The 15,985-nt window shown below is 48.0% G+C and overlaps 1 long non-coding RNA gene and 1 other non-coding gene across 2 annotated transcripts; both read right to left on the minus strand.

Annotated features, from left to right (window-relative positions):
* Positions 1–1,677: 1,677 nt before the first annotated feature.
* Positions 1,678–15,482, minus strand: LOC132344202 (uncharacterized). Its single transcript, XR_009493362.1, has 4 exons — positions 15,127–15,482; positions 11,287–11,820; positions 9,162–9,388; positions 1,678–4,551 (listed from the first exon to the last, which is right to left on the minus strand). It is a non-coding gene; the product is annotated as an uncharacterized lncRNA (long non-coding RNA).
* MIR2405 (microRNA mir-2405) lies at positions 12,114–12,183 on the minus strand. The gene has a single exon (NR_031304.1). It is a non-coding gene; the product is annotated as a microRNA mir-2405 (primary transcript).
* Positions 15,483–15,985: the final 503 nt, after the last annotated feature.

Raw genomic sequence — 15,985 nt, forward strand, 5'->3', positions numbered from 1 at the left:
GTCTCCTGCAATGGAAGCAGATTCTTTACCACCTGAGCCACCAGGGAAGCCTCCTACTTAATTGTTCCAAATAGCTTCAGTATGTTGAGGAGAAAGGGAAAAGCATGGAGGGGAACCAGCAAAACAAGTTAGGCTCCAGAATTAGGTCTAGGAAAAGACAGGGTGTGTGTGACTACTGGTACATGAAACCTTTTCCTTTCCTTCTTTTCAGAAGTCAGCTTCTCTCAAGAGATGACTATACTCATCTCCACTTCCTTGTCTCCCATCGTTTCCTTGTCTTCACCTCTCTAGCTTCCCACCTCATTTCAGAGATGACGAAAGCATCTCTCACCAAGGTCACGAGGACCTCCAAGTTGCTAAATCCAATGATCATTATTCAAAGCTTTACTGTCCCCTCTGACCAATGATAGAAAGCTCCCTTGATTTTATGATTCAACACTTCATTGAGTTTCCTTCTGCCTTTCCAGTCACACCTCTACCTATTTGGAGACACATTGGCGCCCCCCACTCCCCTGCAGTCATTAAATTTGAAGTCCTCCCTGATGCTTCCCTAAGAGTCGTCCTTTTTTCTCTCGGTGCTCCCTCTTGTGATCTCACCCACACCAGGGTATCCATTAGCACCCTGCTGTTGTTACCATTGAGCCACCAGGGAAACTCCCCATTACTGCGGAATGTGGACAATTCTCAAATCTGGGTTCAAACCATACTTTCCTTTGAGCTCCAGCCTGCACATCTAACTGCCAGCTTGGCTCCTCCAGTGTATCTCAAAGGTCCTGCAAACTCAGCATGTCCAAAAGGGAACGAGGCTATTCCCCCTACCTCACCCACCCCCCAAAACCTCCCTAGTCTTCCTCTAGTCTCTCAGTGAAGGGCATCAGCCTCTATCCAGTTGTTCAAGCTAGGAATTGTGCTGAGCCCCTCCCTTTCCATCCATTACATCCCAAGGCTGGTGGACTTTCCTCCAAAATAGCTCTTGCAAACATCCACTTTCTGTCTGTCTCCAGCATCATCACCATGGTCAACTTGCATTCTTCAGCTGCACAATGGCTATGGCCATCTGAACCCCCTTCAGATCTGTTCTCTACCTGCAGCCCTGAAATCAGTGACTTGCAATGCACTGTACCAGCCATGGCTTCCCCCTCCTGAAAACCCTGCAATTGCTCTTAAATAAAAATGAAAATCCTGGGACTTTCCTGGTGGCTCAGCGGTAAAGAATCCACCTGCCAATGCAGGAGATGTGAGCTTGATCCCTAATCTAGGAGGATCCCACATGCCTTGGAGCAACCAAGCTGGTACACTAAAGCCCTAAAGCCCGGGAGCTGCAGCTACTGAAGCCCATGCACCCTAGAGCCCATGCTCTGCAACAAGAGAAGCTATCGCAATCAAAAGCGTGCACACCACAGCTAGAGAGTAGCCCCTGCTCTCTGCCATTAGAGAAAAGCCCATGCAGCGACGGAGACCCAGCACAGCCAAAAATGATGAAATTGGGGGGAAAAAAGGCCCATATTAAAAAATAAATAGATAAAATACAAGGTATTCAAACCTTCTAGGAAAAAAAAATTGGGGGGACTTCCCTGGTGGTCCAGTAGTTGGGAATCCACCTGCCAAGGCAGGGGACATGGGTTCAATCCCTGGTCTGGGAAGATCCCATGTACCACAGGGCAACTAAGCCCATGCACCACAACTACTGAGCCCATAGGCTGCGGCTACTGAAGCCCAACTACCCTGGAGCCCACGATCTGCATACGAGAGAAGCCACTGCAGTGAGAAGCCCATGCACTGCAACTAGAGAGCAGCCCCCACTTGCCATAACTAGAGAAAGCCCACACACAGCAAAGATCTAATGCAGCCAAAAAGAAATTTAAAAATTTTTAAAGAAAGTGTTTAACATGACCTGTACGGGTCCTGTATGGGATGCCCACAATCTTAAACCTCGTCTTGGCGCAGCCACCAGTTTCTTTGCTCTGGCCCTTCCAAGGCTCCTTCAGCCTCTCATCCTCTCCATGACCATTCCCGCCACAGGGCCTTGGCACATGTGCTTCCTTCTGCCCGGAGTTCTCTTTCCTCCCTTTCCCTCTTCACTCCTGTCCTCTTTCAGATCTCTGCTCAGGTGCATTTCCTCAGAGAAGCCCTCCCTGACCCATCCATTTAAAATCCATCATTCTTTGATTAATGACTGTCTCCCCACTGGAGAAAGGTCCGTGTAGTTAAAGCTAGGATTTTCCTAGTAGTCTTGTACAGACGTAAGAGTTGGACCATAAAGAAGGGGGAGTGCCTTCTTACTCCTCGCTCAGTGTGGTGGACGTTCTTACACTCTCTGCCCACCGCTCATCCCCACCAAGCATGTATGCCCCCGGCCTTGGTTGTATCCTTCAGACTGTTTTTCCAGGTAGCACTGTTCTCCACCCTTCCCAGATGCAGGCAGTGGAGTGGCGCTTACTGTGGTCTCCCAAGCCAGGTTTTCCCTGGGTCATCTCACAACAAGCCTCCCTTCAGAGGAGATTGTGTCATCCTGCTTCTATCTGAGGAAACAAACTCAGAGAGGCTTGCCCACAGCCACAGAGCTGGGAAGCAGCAAAACAGGATTTAAGTTGAGGTCTCCCCAGAACTTGGGTATCTGACAACACCCCTTTGTCCCAGACTTACCTTGTTCACTCATTGTCATCATGAGCTCTGCCATCTATGCTGATGTACCATCTATACCAATATCTACTTACTTATTTCTCTTGAGTTCCTTTTTATTTAAACAAATTAATTTTAAAAGGAAATGACATCATCACCATAAGTAGAAAAAAATCACATCAATAGTGTCACTTGCCAAAATTAAAAAGGTAACTATAAAAAAAGAGAGATGTTACTGAATTTTTCTAACAATTATTTTTAAAAAATTTCAAACATACAGCAATGTCCAAAGTGTTTTAGAGCACGTCCCTGGTGGTCCAGTGGCGAAGACTCTATGCTTCTACTTTAGGGGGCATGGGTTCAATCCCTAGTCAGGGAACTAGATCCCACGTGCTGCAACTAAAAAGATCTTGCATGCTACAACTAAGACCTGGCACAGCCAAATAAATATTTTTAAAAATCCATCCAGTTTTTGATGCATTTCAAAGAAAATTATAGACATCAAAACATTTCCCTTAAATACTTCAGAATGCATATTATTAACTAGACTTTGATACTTTGTATTTAAATTTTTTCTTTTGCTATAAAATGTACATACAATGAAATGAACAAATCTTAATTGTATGTTTGCTGAGTTTTGACAAATGCTTATACCAACCTCCCATCAAGATATAGAAATTACCATCACCCCAGAAATTTCCTGCATGCTCCATCCCAGTCAGTCCCCACAACACACCTCCCCACAGCCCAGGCAACCATATCTCTGATTTTTCCCTCTGCCATAGATTAGTTCTGTCTGCTGTAGAATTTCATATAGATGGAATCACACAGTATGGACTCTTTTGCATGTGCCTGCTTTCATTCAGCACAAAGTTTTTGAGGTTCATCCGTGTCATCACATACATCAGTATTTGTCCCTGTTTATTATTGGCCATTTGTATTCCATCATCTGACTCAACCACAGTCTGTTTGTGGGTCAGGAAGATCCCTGAGTAGGAAATGGCAACTTACTGCAGTATTCTTGCCTGGAGAATCCCATGGACAGAGGAGCCTGGTGGGCTACAGTCCGTGGGGTTGCAGAGTTGGTCGTGACTGAGCACGCACGCATGCCCACAAACACCCAAGCTGTTTCTAGTTTGGGGCTATTATGAATGAAGATATACACAAGTCCTTCTCTGAACACATGTTCTTATTTCTCTTGGTGAACATCTAGAAATAGAATTGCCAGGTCATAGGAAGGTGTATAACCAGTTTCAAAGTGACTGCCAGGACTTTTTCCAAAGTAGATGTACTATTTTACACTCCCACCAAAAATGTGTGAGACATGCAGCTGTCCCAGAGGCTTGCCAGCATTTTGTGTTGTCTGTGCCTTAAATTCTAGCCATCCTGGTAGGTATGTCCTGTTGCCTCACTGTGGTTTTAATTTGCATTTCCTTGATAATGAATGATGTTGAATATTTTTTTTCACGTGCTTATTGGCCACATTCATCTATCTTCTTTTGCGGAGTATCTGTTCAATGGTTTAGCTCATTTTTAAATTTCGTTGTCATTTTATTATTGAATTGTAGGAGTTCTTTGTATGTGCTGCATACCAGTCCTTAGCCAGATATTTGTTTGCAAATCTTTTTACCCAAGTCTGTGGCTCGTCTGTTCATTTTCTTAAGAGAGACTTTTGAAGAGTTGAAGTTTTAAACTTTGATGAAGTCCAATTTATCAGCTTTTTCTTTTATGGTTATTGTTTTCTGTGGCTTGTTTAAGAAGTCTTTGCTTGTCACTAAGTCACGAACATATCTTTATATCTCAAATGAATTTTTAGGTGTGGTTGAGGTAAAGTTTCAGGTTCTTTTTCTTCCAGTTGTTCCAACATCATTTATTAAAAAGACTTCCCATTGATTGCTTTGGCATCTTCATCAAAAATCACATCTGTGACTGTAAAAACAAAAAGCAGCAACAGTTTTATTAAATTTTAATGTTTTAAACAAAATGTTTAAATGAAAAGTAAGTGCAAATAAAAGTAGTCTAAGTGAGTTACAAAAGTTCATATGTAAAAATAAGTTCCTCACTAAGAAAAATGGAACTGGTTAGGACTCATCTGCCCTCCAAGGATACTTAGTTTAATACCATTAGATCTGGAATGAAGGTGAGAGATTTCCCTAGTGGTCTAGTGATTAAGAATCCACACTGCCATTGCAGGAGGCGTAGGTTCGATCCCTGGTCAGGGGAACTTAGGTCCTGAATGCCACGTGGTGTGGCCAAAATAAATAAATAAAATGGAGGTGGAATTCTCCATTAAATCAGTTTTCTTTTTAAGCCGTGATATTATCCAGTGCTGAGAATGCCAACAGCCATATGTGTGTAGGTGGAGAGACTGAAAGAATTCAGCTGGCTTCTCCAACACACTTTTCTATTGGTTTGTTCCATAAAAAAATGGTTTTCAACATTCAAGAGTAACGTTTGCCATGGGATCCCCCCACCTACACTGTGCATTGGCCACGTGGCAAGAGAAACGAGCTGACATGTGGTTGGTGTCCTGGTCAGCGTCAGGAAGACAGACCACACTTCTTTTAGCTTTGTCCTGAGACTAATAACAGATGTGCTTACCATGAGAAGCAAGTTTCTAATTTAGCTAATTTATTTCTCATTAAGAAAGGGAGAGGCACTCTGGCCATCCCACTGTAACTGGGAAATGGTGCAGAAGAGTCATGCCACTGGCCAGGGAGCTGGTGAGTGGGAAGGTGGGACAGAAGCCGGCAGCCTGGTTCCAGCTGCCCTCCGCACCTGCTGCAGTGTTGCCTGTTCCTAGTGAATATGAAAGTCTTAGTTGCTAAGTCGTGTCCGACTCTTTGTGACCCCATGGACTGCAGCACACCAGGCTTCCCTGTCCATGGAATTCTCCAGGCAAGAACAATGGGAGTGGGTAGGCATTGCCTTCTCCAAGGAACCTTCCTGACCCAGGGATCAAACCCAGGTCTCATGCATTGCAGGCAGATTCTTTACCATCTGAGCCATCAAGGAAGCACCAAGAAAGGGCTTTCTTTGGTGGGTCACTTATGTGTGCTATTCCCACGACTCAGCCACTTAAGGATATAAGCTCTTAAAAACCTGTCTGAGGACTTCCTAGGTGGTCCGATTGGCTAAGACTCCATGTTCCTAATGCAGGGGGCCCAGGGATCGATCCCTGGTCAGAGAACTAGATCCCACGTGTCCTGTGCTGTGCTGCTCTGAGTCATTCACTTGTGTCCGACTCTTTGTGACCCCATGGACTGTAGCCTGCCAGGCTCCTCTGTCCATGGGGATTCTCCAGGCAAGAATCCTAGAGTGGGTTGCCTTGCCTTCCTCAGATCCCACATGCTGCAATTAAAATATCACAAAGGCTGCAACTAAGACCTGGCACAGTCAAATAAATAAATAAATACTTAACAAAACTGTTTGTCTACACCCCCAGTAAAACCTCAGGGAGGCTGCTTGCTTTGGGAACCTTCTGCTCTTTGGGGCTCACTGCCTGTATCCTCCTACTCACTGCCTCTGGAGGCCTCTGCCAGGGGCCCAGCGGCCCAGCGCTCTCATCTCTTCCTCGCTCTCATCTCTTCCTCTCCGTGTCACTGCATTCCACTCCCCCCACGCAGCGAGCCCCACCCTGAGTTATCTGCTTCGCTTTCCAGTTGTGGTAACACACGAGATCCCACTTAATAAAATGGCCTTCATCTACGAAAACAAGCCCTCTGATTCAGCTTGAGAGTGATTTCCTTGAGGCATTTCCTCCAAGAACCATCAGAGAGCTATAATCAGGGAACAGACTTACTCAGATCCCTGCACGGAGCCAGGGGAAAGGCTTTCCAGGCAGAGCGAGTGCGAGAGTGCAGGGCCTGTTTGCAGACTCTTGATGGGGTTTCCCTTGTGAGGCTGGAGCAGGGGGCACATGGTGGGAGGGGTTAGAGATGACATTTGGAAGGGAGGATAGACGATTTTATATGTCATGATCAAACTTGTGTGCTTATTTCTGGAATAAAATGACACAATAATGTTTAAAAATTATAATGCTTGGGAATTCCCTGGTGGTCCAGTGGTTAGGACTCAGTGCTTTCACTGCTGTGGCCCCAGGTTCAGTCTCTGCTTAGGGTACTAAGGTCTTGTAAGCCGTGTGGTGCAGCCAAAAAAATTATAAGTTAAGGTGGATTAGCTTGCAGCCTTTGCAGTCAGCCAGTCCTGGGGTAAGTGCATGAGTGTGTGTGTGTGTGTGTGTGTGTGTAGAACTTGCCACCTGCCAGGCAGTGTTCTAAGCAAGTGTATTACATGGATTCAACTGGGATTTGAACCCAACCAGGTCAGCCTCCAATACTCTTGCTCATTCTGCTACCCTCCATGGTCCCCGGGAGCATGGAGAGATTGTTTATGCGTAACCCTCCCCTCCTACAAGTCCCATAGGGGAAGGAACCCTATATCACACCCCACTGTAGCCCCTGTTTTTAACACAATGCCTGGCACATCACTGGTGCTCATTAACACTCATCGAATGACTAATGGACTGATCAGATAAATGAAGGTGAAGGCTCTTCGTGGAGCTCTCTCTACTGGGTGCAAGACCATTCAGGAGTGTGGCCGATGGAGCCCGTTCATGAGACCCAACAAGTTAATGGAGAATGTTTGAATGTTTTATGAGGGTCCCTTAAATATTGGTTTATGTAATTGGCTGCTCCAGGTCTTAGTTGTGGCATGCAGAATCTAGTTCCCCGACCAGGGATCAAACCAGGGCCCAGGGCCCAGTGGTAAAGAATCTGCCTGCCAATGCAGGAGTCGTAAGAGTCATGGGTTCAATCCCTGGACTGGGAAGATTCCCTGGAGTAGGAAATGGCAACCTGCTCCAGTATTCTTGCCTGGAAAATTCCATGGACAGAGGAGCCTGGTGGGCTACAGTCCATGGGGTTGAAGAGAGTCAGACAGAACTGAGCGACTGAACACACACAGAGACAATCCCAGGCATGCTACAGCTATGATTTTCCTAATAGAAAGGTACTTGCCGGGTTAGGCTAGACAATGATAAGCAATAAAAGCCCCACATCTCAGTGGCTTCATAAAGCAAGGTTTACTCCTCACTTGTATCAAGTCCAGTGTGAACTGGGCATCTCTTCAGCACAGCTCCTTTGTGTGGTGACCCAGCCATCCAGGCTCTGTCATCTCAGTGTGTGGTCTCCACTGCTGCCACTGAAGAAGTCGGGAGAGTGGGAAAGACTCTCATCCTCTCAACCCTCACGGCCCAGGGGCTGCAGATTGTCACGTGGCCCTGCTGTCTGCAAAGAGCCTGGAAAGGGTCGTTCTCCTAGGGAGCTGGGAGGAGAACCAGATCTGGCTGAGCCCTAGAAGTCTATCCCAGTCCATCCTTCTGATCTCCAAATACTGCATTTGATGCACTCTTCTTCCTACACACAACACACACGAACCCCCTTTCCAAGAGACAAAACCCAATCCCTGCCTCTAGCCCAGGGTCTCTTGGATGCCCTGAGGTCTCCTTATGGGCCTAGATGTGGCCCCTCTTGATCCAGAGATACACGAATTTAAAAGACAATTTCCCTGCTCCCCCTGCACGCTCAGAATGCAAACACAGAGCAGTGGCAGGGTAGCCCCAGGAAAGATGCCGCTGGGGAGAGGAGACCTCCCTGGCGGTGCAGTGGCTATGATTCTGCGCTCCCAGTGCAGGGGGCCAGGGTTGGCCTGGTCAGGGAACTAGATCCTGGATGCCACAACTAAATATCCCTCATGCCACAAGGAACTAAAGTATTTTTTAAAAGATGCAGGAGGGAGATGGGAGGGAGGTTCAAGAAGGAGGGGACATGGGTGTACCTATGACTGATTCTTGTTGATATATGAAAGAAAACCACAAACTTCTGTAAAGCAATTGTCCTTCAATTAAAAATGTAATAAAGAAATAAAATGATTTAAAAAATGATGCTGTTGGGAAGAGGAGGATGGGAGGCGCCAGTAGCCATGGTTTGGAAGCCTGCTGGGCAGACACAATGTGGGTCCCTCCTCTGAGGCAGAGGAGACCCTGCGACTGTTCTCCTACAAGCAACCCCCTTCACCAGCTCTCTAGGGCCCTTGGCTTGCTCACTGGAGCCTCTTTCTTTCCTATTATCCTCCCTGATTGCATCTGAAGCAGGGGTTTTGGGCTCTATCCTCTTTGAGAATTGCAGGAATTTCTCATCTACTTCCTGCCCATAAAATTCAAATAAAATATTAAATTTTATTGTTTCTCCTTTTCTAGCTTTATTGAGGTGTAATTGACATAGACCATGGGTAAGTTTAAAGTGTACAACATCGTGATTTGATATGCATATATTGCAAAATGACTACCACCATAAGGTGAGTTAATATATTATCTGTCATCTTACATCATTACCTTTTATGTGTATATGGTGAAAAGTTTTAAGATCTACTTTCTTGTTGTTCAGTCGCTAAGTAGTGTCTGACTCTGTGACCCCAAGGGTTACAGCACGCCAGGCTTCCCTGTCCTTCACTATCTCCTGGAGCTTGCGCAAACTCACGTCCACTGAGTTGGTGATGCCATCCAACCATCTTCTCTTGCCCTCAGTCTTTCCCAGCATCAGGGTCTTTTCCATTGAGTTAGCTCTTCACATCAAGTGGCCAAGGTATTGGAGCTTCAGCTTCAGCATCAGTCCTTCCATGAATATTTAGAGTTGATTTCCTTTAGGATTGGTTGGTTAGATCTTCTTGCAGTCCAAGGGTCTCTCAAGAGTCTTCTCCAGCACCACTATCGAAAGCATCAATTAGTACTTTTAAGTGCACAATATTAGCTCAGTTAACTGTAGTCATCATGCTGTACGTTATATCCCCAGAAGTTATTCATCTTATGATCAGAATTTTGTACCCCTGGAGCACCTTCACTCATTCCCCTCTTCCCCATCTCTGCCTCTGGCAACCACCAATTTACTTATAGAAATATAAGTTTGTCTGTCTTAGACTGCATATGTAACTGAGATCATGCAGTATGCCTTTCTCTGTCTGAGAAATTGTTTTGCTTAGCATAATGTCCTCAGGCTTCCTTGGTGGTAAAAAACCCACTTGCCAATGCAAGAGACATGGGTTTGATCTTCGGGTCAGGAAGATCCCCTGAAGAAGGAAATGGCAATCCACTCCAGTATTCTTGCCTGGGAAATCCAATGGACAGAGGATCCTGGCAGTCCAGGGGTCACAAAGAGTCTGACACAACTTAGGGACTAAACAACCATGCCCTCAAGGTCCATCCATGTTGTTGCAAATGGCAGGACTTCCTTCTTTTTATGGTTGAATAATATTCCACTATAGATACACAGTTAGGAACTCTTATACATCCTATTGATTCTGTTTCTCTGAAAAACAGCAAGACACTGAGGACAGGGGTTGAGAGGAAGCCCTCTGGATGCACAGAGGGCATCTGATTTTCGGAGACTTGACTCTGAAAGAGTGTGGAGAGTCAAATCTCTGAAAAACCTTTTGCTTATGCTGTAGCAGCAAACAGCATCCCAGCCCTGAGGGGCTGGAAGTGCCACGGTTTCTCTATCACGTCTCTGTCTGCTGAGCGAAGAGCCGCTCTCAGGGACAGCCTGCCTCCAGACAGTGACTCAGTGATCCAGGCTGCTTCCATCCTGTGGTTCTTCCATCCTGACATTCCTCTCTCCAAGCACAGAGAATAGAAAACCCACCACCACTGACTGTCTCAGACTGGGAATGGCACGCCTCAACTCCTTGTGTAGCACATTGGCCAGAACTGGCCACATGGCCCTAACTGCAAGAGAGGCTGGGAAAAGTAAAAGACTCATAAGCACTCACTGAGTGCCTTCTGTACACCCAGCTATGCGCTAAGCACTTAAATATCGTCTTTTCAGAATCCTCAGGTATGAATTCTACCATGACCTCATCAGGCAGCTAAAGAAACAGGCTTGGATGAGCTGAGTCCCAGAGCACAGGTCCCAGAAAATCAGGTGTGTGGAGAGTCAAAACCAGGTCTCTGTGCATCCAGAGGGCTTCCTCTCGCCCCCTGTCCTCGGTGTCTTGCTGTTCACTGGCAAGAATCTCTCTGTCCCGCTGGAAAACTGGGGCTGGGTTCTTATTTTCTGCTCCATCTCATTTCATCCTCCTCAGGAGTCATGAATTTTTAAACCCTGTGCAAGATCAGCCAGTTCCCCCAGAGGAGACAGCAAAAGAACAGAACAGGCAGAAACAGAACAGCCATCAAATACGCTCGGCAGAGTTCTTCCAGGAAGCATCTACCGGGGGTGCACATGAACTACAGGAAGTTGTGCTAGCTTGGTGGGAGGTGAGGGGAGACAGCGCTCAGACCAGCAAGAGAATCATTTCCTTTTAGGAAAAACAGAGAGGGAGAGGGGTTGGGCCCAGGTCACTAGACTCAGCTATTTCAGTGTCTGTGGTGACAGCTAAGTGAGCAAAGCCTCCAGGGCATGTTTCAAAGGTAGAGGTTTTAGGACCCTAGGCCTGGGCACCTCATCTGCCTCACTGAAGCAGCAGCCTTCCCAGAGGCCCAAGTCACAGTGCAGAGACTAGAAATGGGCAAAATCGATAGTGAAACCTGAAGTCATCCTGGCCTGGGTACTGGCCTGATCCCTGGACCCAGTGTGTATACCCGCAATACTCCCAGCCCCCATCACTCACCAGCTCCACCATGCAGGTCACACTGAGTCCCTTTTCTTACAGTCCTCATTTCATTCCCATAACAGCCCAGGGAACAGGTGGCACCCTGCTGTCACAGGGAGGAAGGTTGTCCTTGATGAGGCTGGGATCAAAACGCAGGTTGGTAAGGCCCCAAACCCAGGGCTCCTATCCTAACACCAGGCCATTCAGACCCAGGAGCCTCCAGATCCCCTTCCCTCGATTCAGTTACCTGGCCATCCTGAACCCTTCAGAGGGCAGCCCCCACCACCCAGGGCTGACCTGAGGGATGGTTGTGTGAATCCTGGCCACCTTGCTACCCCCAGGCCGCGGACAAGAGGGGGCCCGTGGGCTTGGCGCTGCCCCAGCCAGCCCTTCCTGCCATGACCTTTTTAATGTCATGTCCCAGTTTCAAGTTGCTCCATCTCAGAGGGTCGCTCCAAACAGATGAGATCCAGGTGATCACATGGGGGACCCCTGGCCTGGATGAGGGTTGTCAGGTGGGCTCAGAAGAGTCTGGGTTCAGAAACAGCGTTCCTGTGGGCAGAATCAGGGGTGTGATGAGCTCTGTTCCTCAAACCTTGTGGCCTCTGCAGACAAACCTCAGGATCTCGGCTGGGAGGTACTGCCAGTGCCGGTACCATCAGTCCCAGAGGGTGAGGCTGAGTGTGGGCTAGGTGAGTCAGGCTCCCCTCCACACTCCCCTGTAACAAGGCAGGGAGGAAGGACCTGGAAAGAGGGTGGACTGGGTCCTGCTGTCTCACCGATGAGGGGGATGGGGAAGACGCTGAGCCAGTTATCATTTTAATATATTTGAAGAAAGAGTTCCAAGGCCTTGAGGCCAAACAAACCACACATCTCAAACTAAAAACAAACACGCCAAACCTCCTGTTCTGGCCCAGCGCCCTCTTTCACGGACAGCCAGATCAGAGAGGGTGATTAATTAAGGAAAGTCACACAGCGCCATTTGTGCCAGAGGCAGACAGCAAACCCAAGTTCTAGAAAAGGCTCAGAAAGGAGGAGAGATGTGACATCACCTCACCCAAGACATTGGCACATTGGCATCCCAGCCTCTTCCTCTTTCACCTAAAGGAACTCAGCCCAGGCCTTTTCTGGGGGCAGCACCTGATTCATTCTCCTACCCCAGTAACCTCCTTACCTCGGGGCCCACCTGAAGTCAGGAAACATTGCCTTTGTGCCTATCCCAGTCTCCAGCACATGGACTTTAGAGGTTATGAGTATGGATTTTAGAATTTCTAGCAATTTCAATTCTGGGTTGCATCCCTCAAAACTGAAAGCAAGGTCTTGATAAACCACATGTACACTCATGTAATAGCAGTATTATTCATGATAACCAAGAGAGGACACAGCCCAAGTGTCCATCTACAGATGAGTGGATAAACAGCGTGCGATATATGCATATAATGGAGTATTATTCGGCTTTAAGAAAGAAGGAATTCTGATACCTGCTACAATAGGGATGAACCTTAAAGACATCATGCTAAGTGAAAGAAACCAGACACAAAAGAACAAATATTGTATGACTCATGGGGTCGCAAAGAGTCGGACACGACTTTGCAGCTGAACAACAACGAGCAGTCAAATTCACAGAGACACAAAAGTCGCATGGAGGTTGCCAGGGGCTGCGGGGAGAGGAGAACGGGGGAGGTAGAAAAACTGAGGTCCAGAGGTGAGAGGTTCAAAAGTCAAAGAGCAATTGGATTAGCGCCGGGAGCAGCCCCTAGACTCCTGCACCTTGTGGGCTCCCGGTCCTTGCCGCGCCCACCTCTTCCAGCCCCTGCCCCCGAGCACACCTTACCCAGGCCGGCCCCTCTGTTCTGGAGAACCTAGGGGTGGCCTGTGGCTGGGCGATCTAGCAGCTTCTCTGCTCGCGCCCCTGCAGGAACCGCCCCTTGCCAGCATTACGCGGGCTGCACCGTTCGATCACCTGCAGTTTCTGCGTTATGACCGCTGGGTGTCGCCACACAGCAAAAAAACACAGACCGCCGCCTCCCAGAATTCCTCCCCAAGGTTTTCGTGGGCTTGACGCTGGTATCCTCAGCGGTTCAAGAGCTCTCCGAGACACAGCCCTATGGGACAATAACCTTTCACTGTCCCATTTGCCTCGCATCCACTGCGAAAAGGAAAATCTAGTCCCAGCCTCCCTCCAGGCTGCCTCCCCCAGCTGAGCCCCTCCCTTGCACCCTGTGCTCTGGACACAGGGACCGGGCAGTCCCACCTTTGCCTGGCTAGGATTTCCACGTGGAGTGCCCTCCCTCGTCTCTGCCTGGTGCAGGCCTACTGCTTACTAGACACTGTGCAAAGGGTATTTCAGATTCACCAGCAACCCTGCAACATCGATGCCGAGTTCCTTCCATACAGGTGCAGAAAGGGGCTCGCATAGCCCCTTTAAACTGGGGTCGCGTAGCTAACGAGTGGCAGAAGCACTTTTAAAAAATATTTATTTATTTAGCTGTGCCAGGTCTTAGTTGCAGCACGCGGGATCTTTAGTCTCTGCATGTGGAATCTAGTTCCCTGACCAGGGCTGGAACCCAGACCCCCTATGTTGGGAGTGCAGATTCTTAGCCACTGGACCACCAGGTCCCTGACCTGAATTTTGAGCTCAGTCCTCTCAGGGTCCTGATGTGAATTTTTGTTGGCTACATCATGCCGGCATGACTGAGACTGCTGTAGACTTGGGCTCCCAGAGGGCAGTGCCCTGGGGAATTTGTGTTCTTAACCCTAGAACCCAGTCTTTTGCCAAGACCTTTCCACAACTCGTAGATGGCACCTACCACCTCGGTGCCACTTACAGCCCCACAGGGAGGTACCCTTATCACCCCCACTTTCCAGAAGGGGAAACCGAGGCACAAGTAACATGGTGGTGGATTGGTTGCTAAGTCATATCAGACTTTTGCAATTCCATGGACTGTAGCCCACCAGGCTCCTCTGTCCATGGGATTTCCTAGGCAAGAATACTGGAGTGGGTTGCCATTCCCTTCTCCAGGGGATCTTCCCAAACCAAGGATTGAACCTGAGTATCCTGCATTGCAGGTAGATTCTTTACCACTGAGCCCCCAGGCAAGCCTTCACACCAAGTCTTCTGGTTATTAAGTGTCAGAGCCAGGGCTCTGCCATCTGGCTTCAGAGTCTGGACCCTTGCTTGTAACCCTTTCCCTGAGAACCCTTGGAGGAGAGCCTCCCCGCTCTCTGTCCTAAGGGATTCCCCACCTGTTCTTCCCTGTCTTGTTTCTCGTGCGGCACTCAGGGGAGCCTCTGTCGTTAGACAGGGAGCTCCTGGCTGGAGGGCCGGGCTGTGGACATTCACTTCTGTTTCTGCGGCTCTTCCTTTTTCTTCCTTTTTGTCTGTCCCGTGCCCATGCTCCCTGCTGGCCCATCAAGGAAGTCCCTGTCCCTGCAACTTCTGATCCCCAAACAGACTTGTCCCTCTGGAGGGCAGGTGCTTGTTACACCTCTGCTGGGTCCTGGTCACCTCTGGGTCCAGGGCCTGTCTGTGGAGGTCAAGTAGAGACACAGTCCCTTCCTCAGCAGGTCATTCACTCTGGGTGAATGCAGCAAGGGCATCTCCTGGGCAAGGGCAGCCGCCCTTCCCACGGCCCCACTTCATTCACATCCCACTGTCCCCTAAGAGCAGGGGTGCCCTGGAACCAACTAATACAGCTCCTGAGAGCGAAAGGGGAAACTTCCAGGAAATGTGGCAGCTGATTGTTGAATGCAGCCATTGTTAAAAACTTGATGATATAAACTTATAATCTACTAAATTATATTAAAAATGAAGCAGATAAATACTTCAAAGTCATCACCTTCTCATCGCATGCTTACATTTTTCTGTCGTTCATGTTCTTGTGGTTACTTCCGTCTACTGCATCTGGATGCTGGAAATATGATACAGTATATAGTGGTGGGCTACTGACTCCGTCTACCCAGTCCTCTTCTTGGTAACATTGCATTCATAATTTGAGAGTGACCTGTGATGAGAGTGTTTAGATCATGAAAGTGTTAGCTGCTCAGTCGTGTCCGACTCTTTGCAACCCCATGGACTGTAGCCTGCAAGGCTCCTCTGTCCATGGGATTTTTCCAGGCAAGAATACCGGAGTAGGTTGCCATTTCCTTCTCCACAGAAATTGATAAATGCTACAAATCAGGACACTTCTTCCCAACCCCAACTGCTTAGTCCCCCTTCCCCAGAGATCCAACTGTTAAACATTCACAAGCCTTATGTCAGTATGAGGTAAATGGGCCCTCACAGAAGGAGCGTGGACTTTAAAATTTTTTTGAATTATTTTTTGTTTATTTATGGCAGTACTGGGTCTTCATTGCTGCGTGCAGGCTTTCTGTAGTTGGAACCAGTGGGGCCTACTCTTGGTTGCAGGGCACAGGCTTCTCATTGCGGTGGCTCCTCACTTAAGCTTCTGTAGTTGCAGTGTTGCTCCATGGTATGTGGGATGTTCCTGGACCAGGGATTGAACCTGTGTCCCCTGCATTGGCAGGCAGATTCTTATCCACTGCACCACTAGGGAAGTCCTTGGCTTATGCCCTTTTAATTTAGGTGCCCTTTTAATTCAGGTGAGGCCCGGGCCTCATCTTTCCCATCACAAAATAAAACTGAGAAGAGCTTTTAAAAACTGCGTCTCAACTACCTGCTAGGTACTGAATCCACACTCTCATCAAATCTTCCAAC

This window comes from Bos taurus, chromosome 29 (assembly GCF_002263795.3).
Source record: "Bos taurus isolate L1 Dominette 01449 registration number 42190680 breed Hereford chromosome 29, ARS-UCD2.0, whole genome shotgun sequence".
Taxonomy (NCBI): Eukaryota; Metazoa; Chordata; class Mammalia; order Artiodactyla; family Bovidae; genus Bos; species Bos taurus.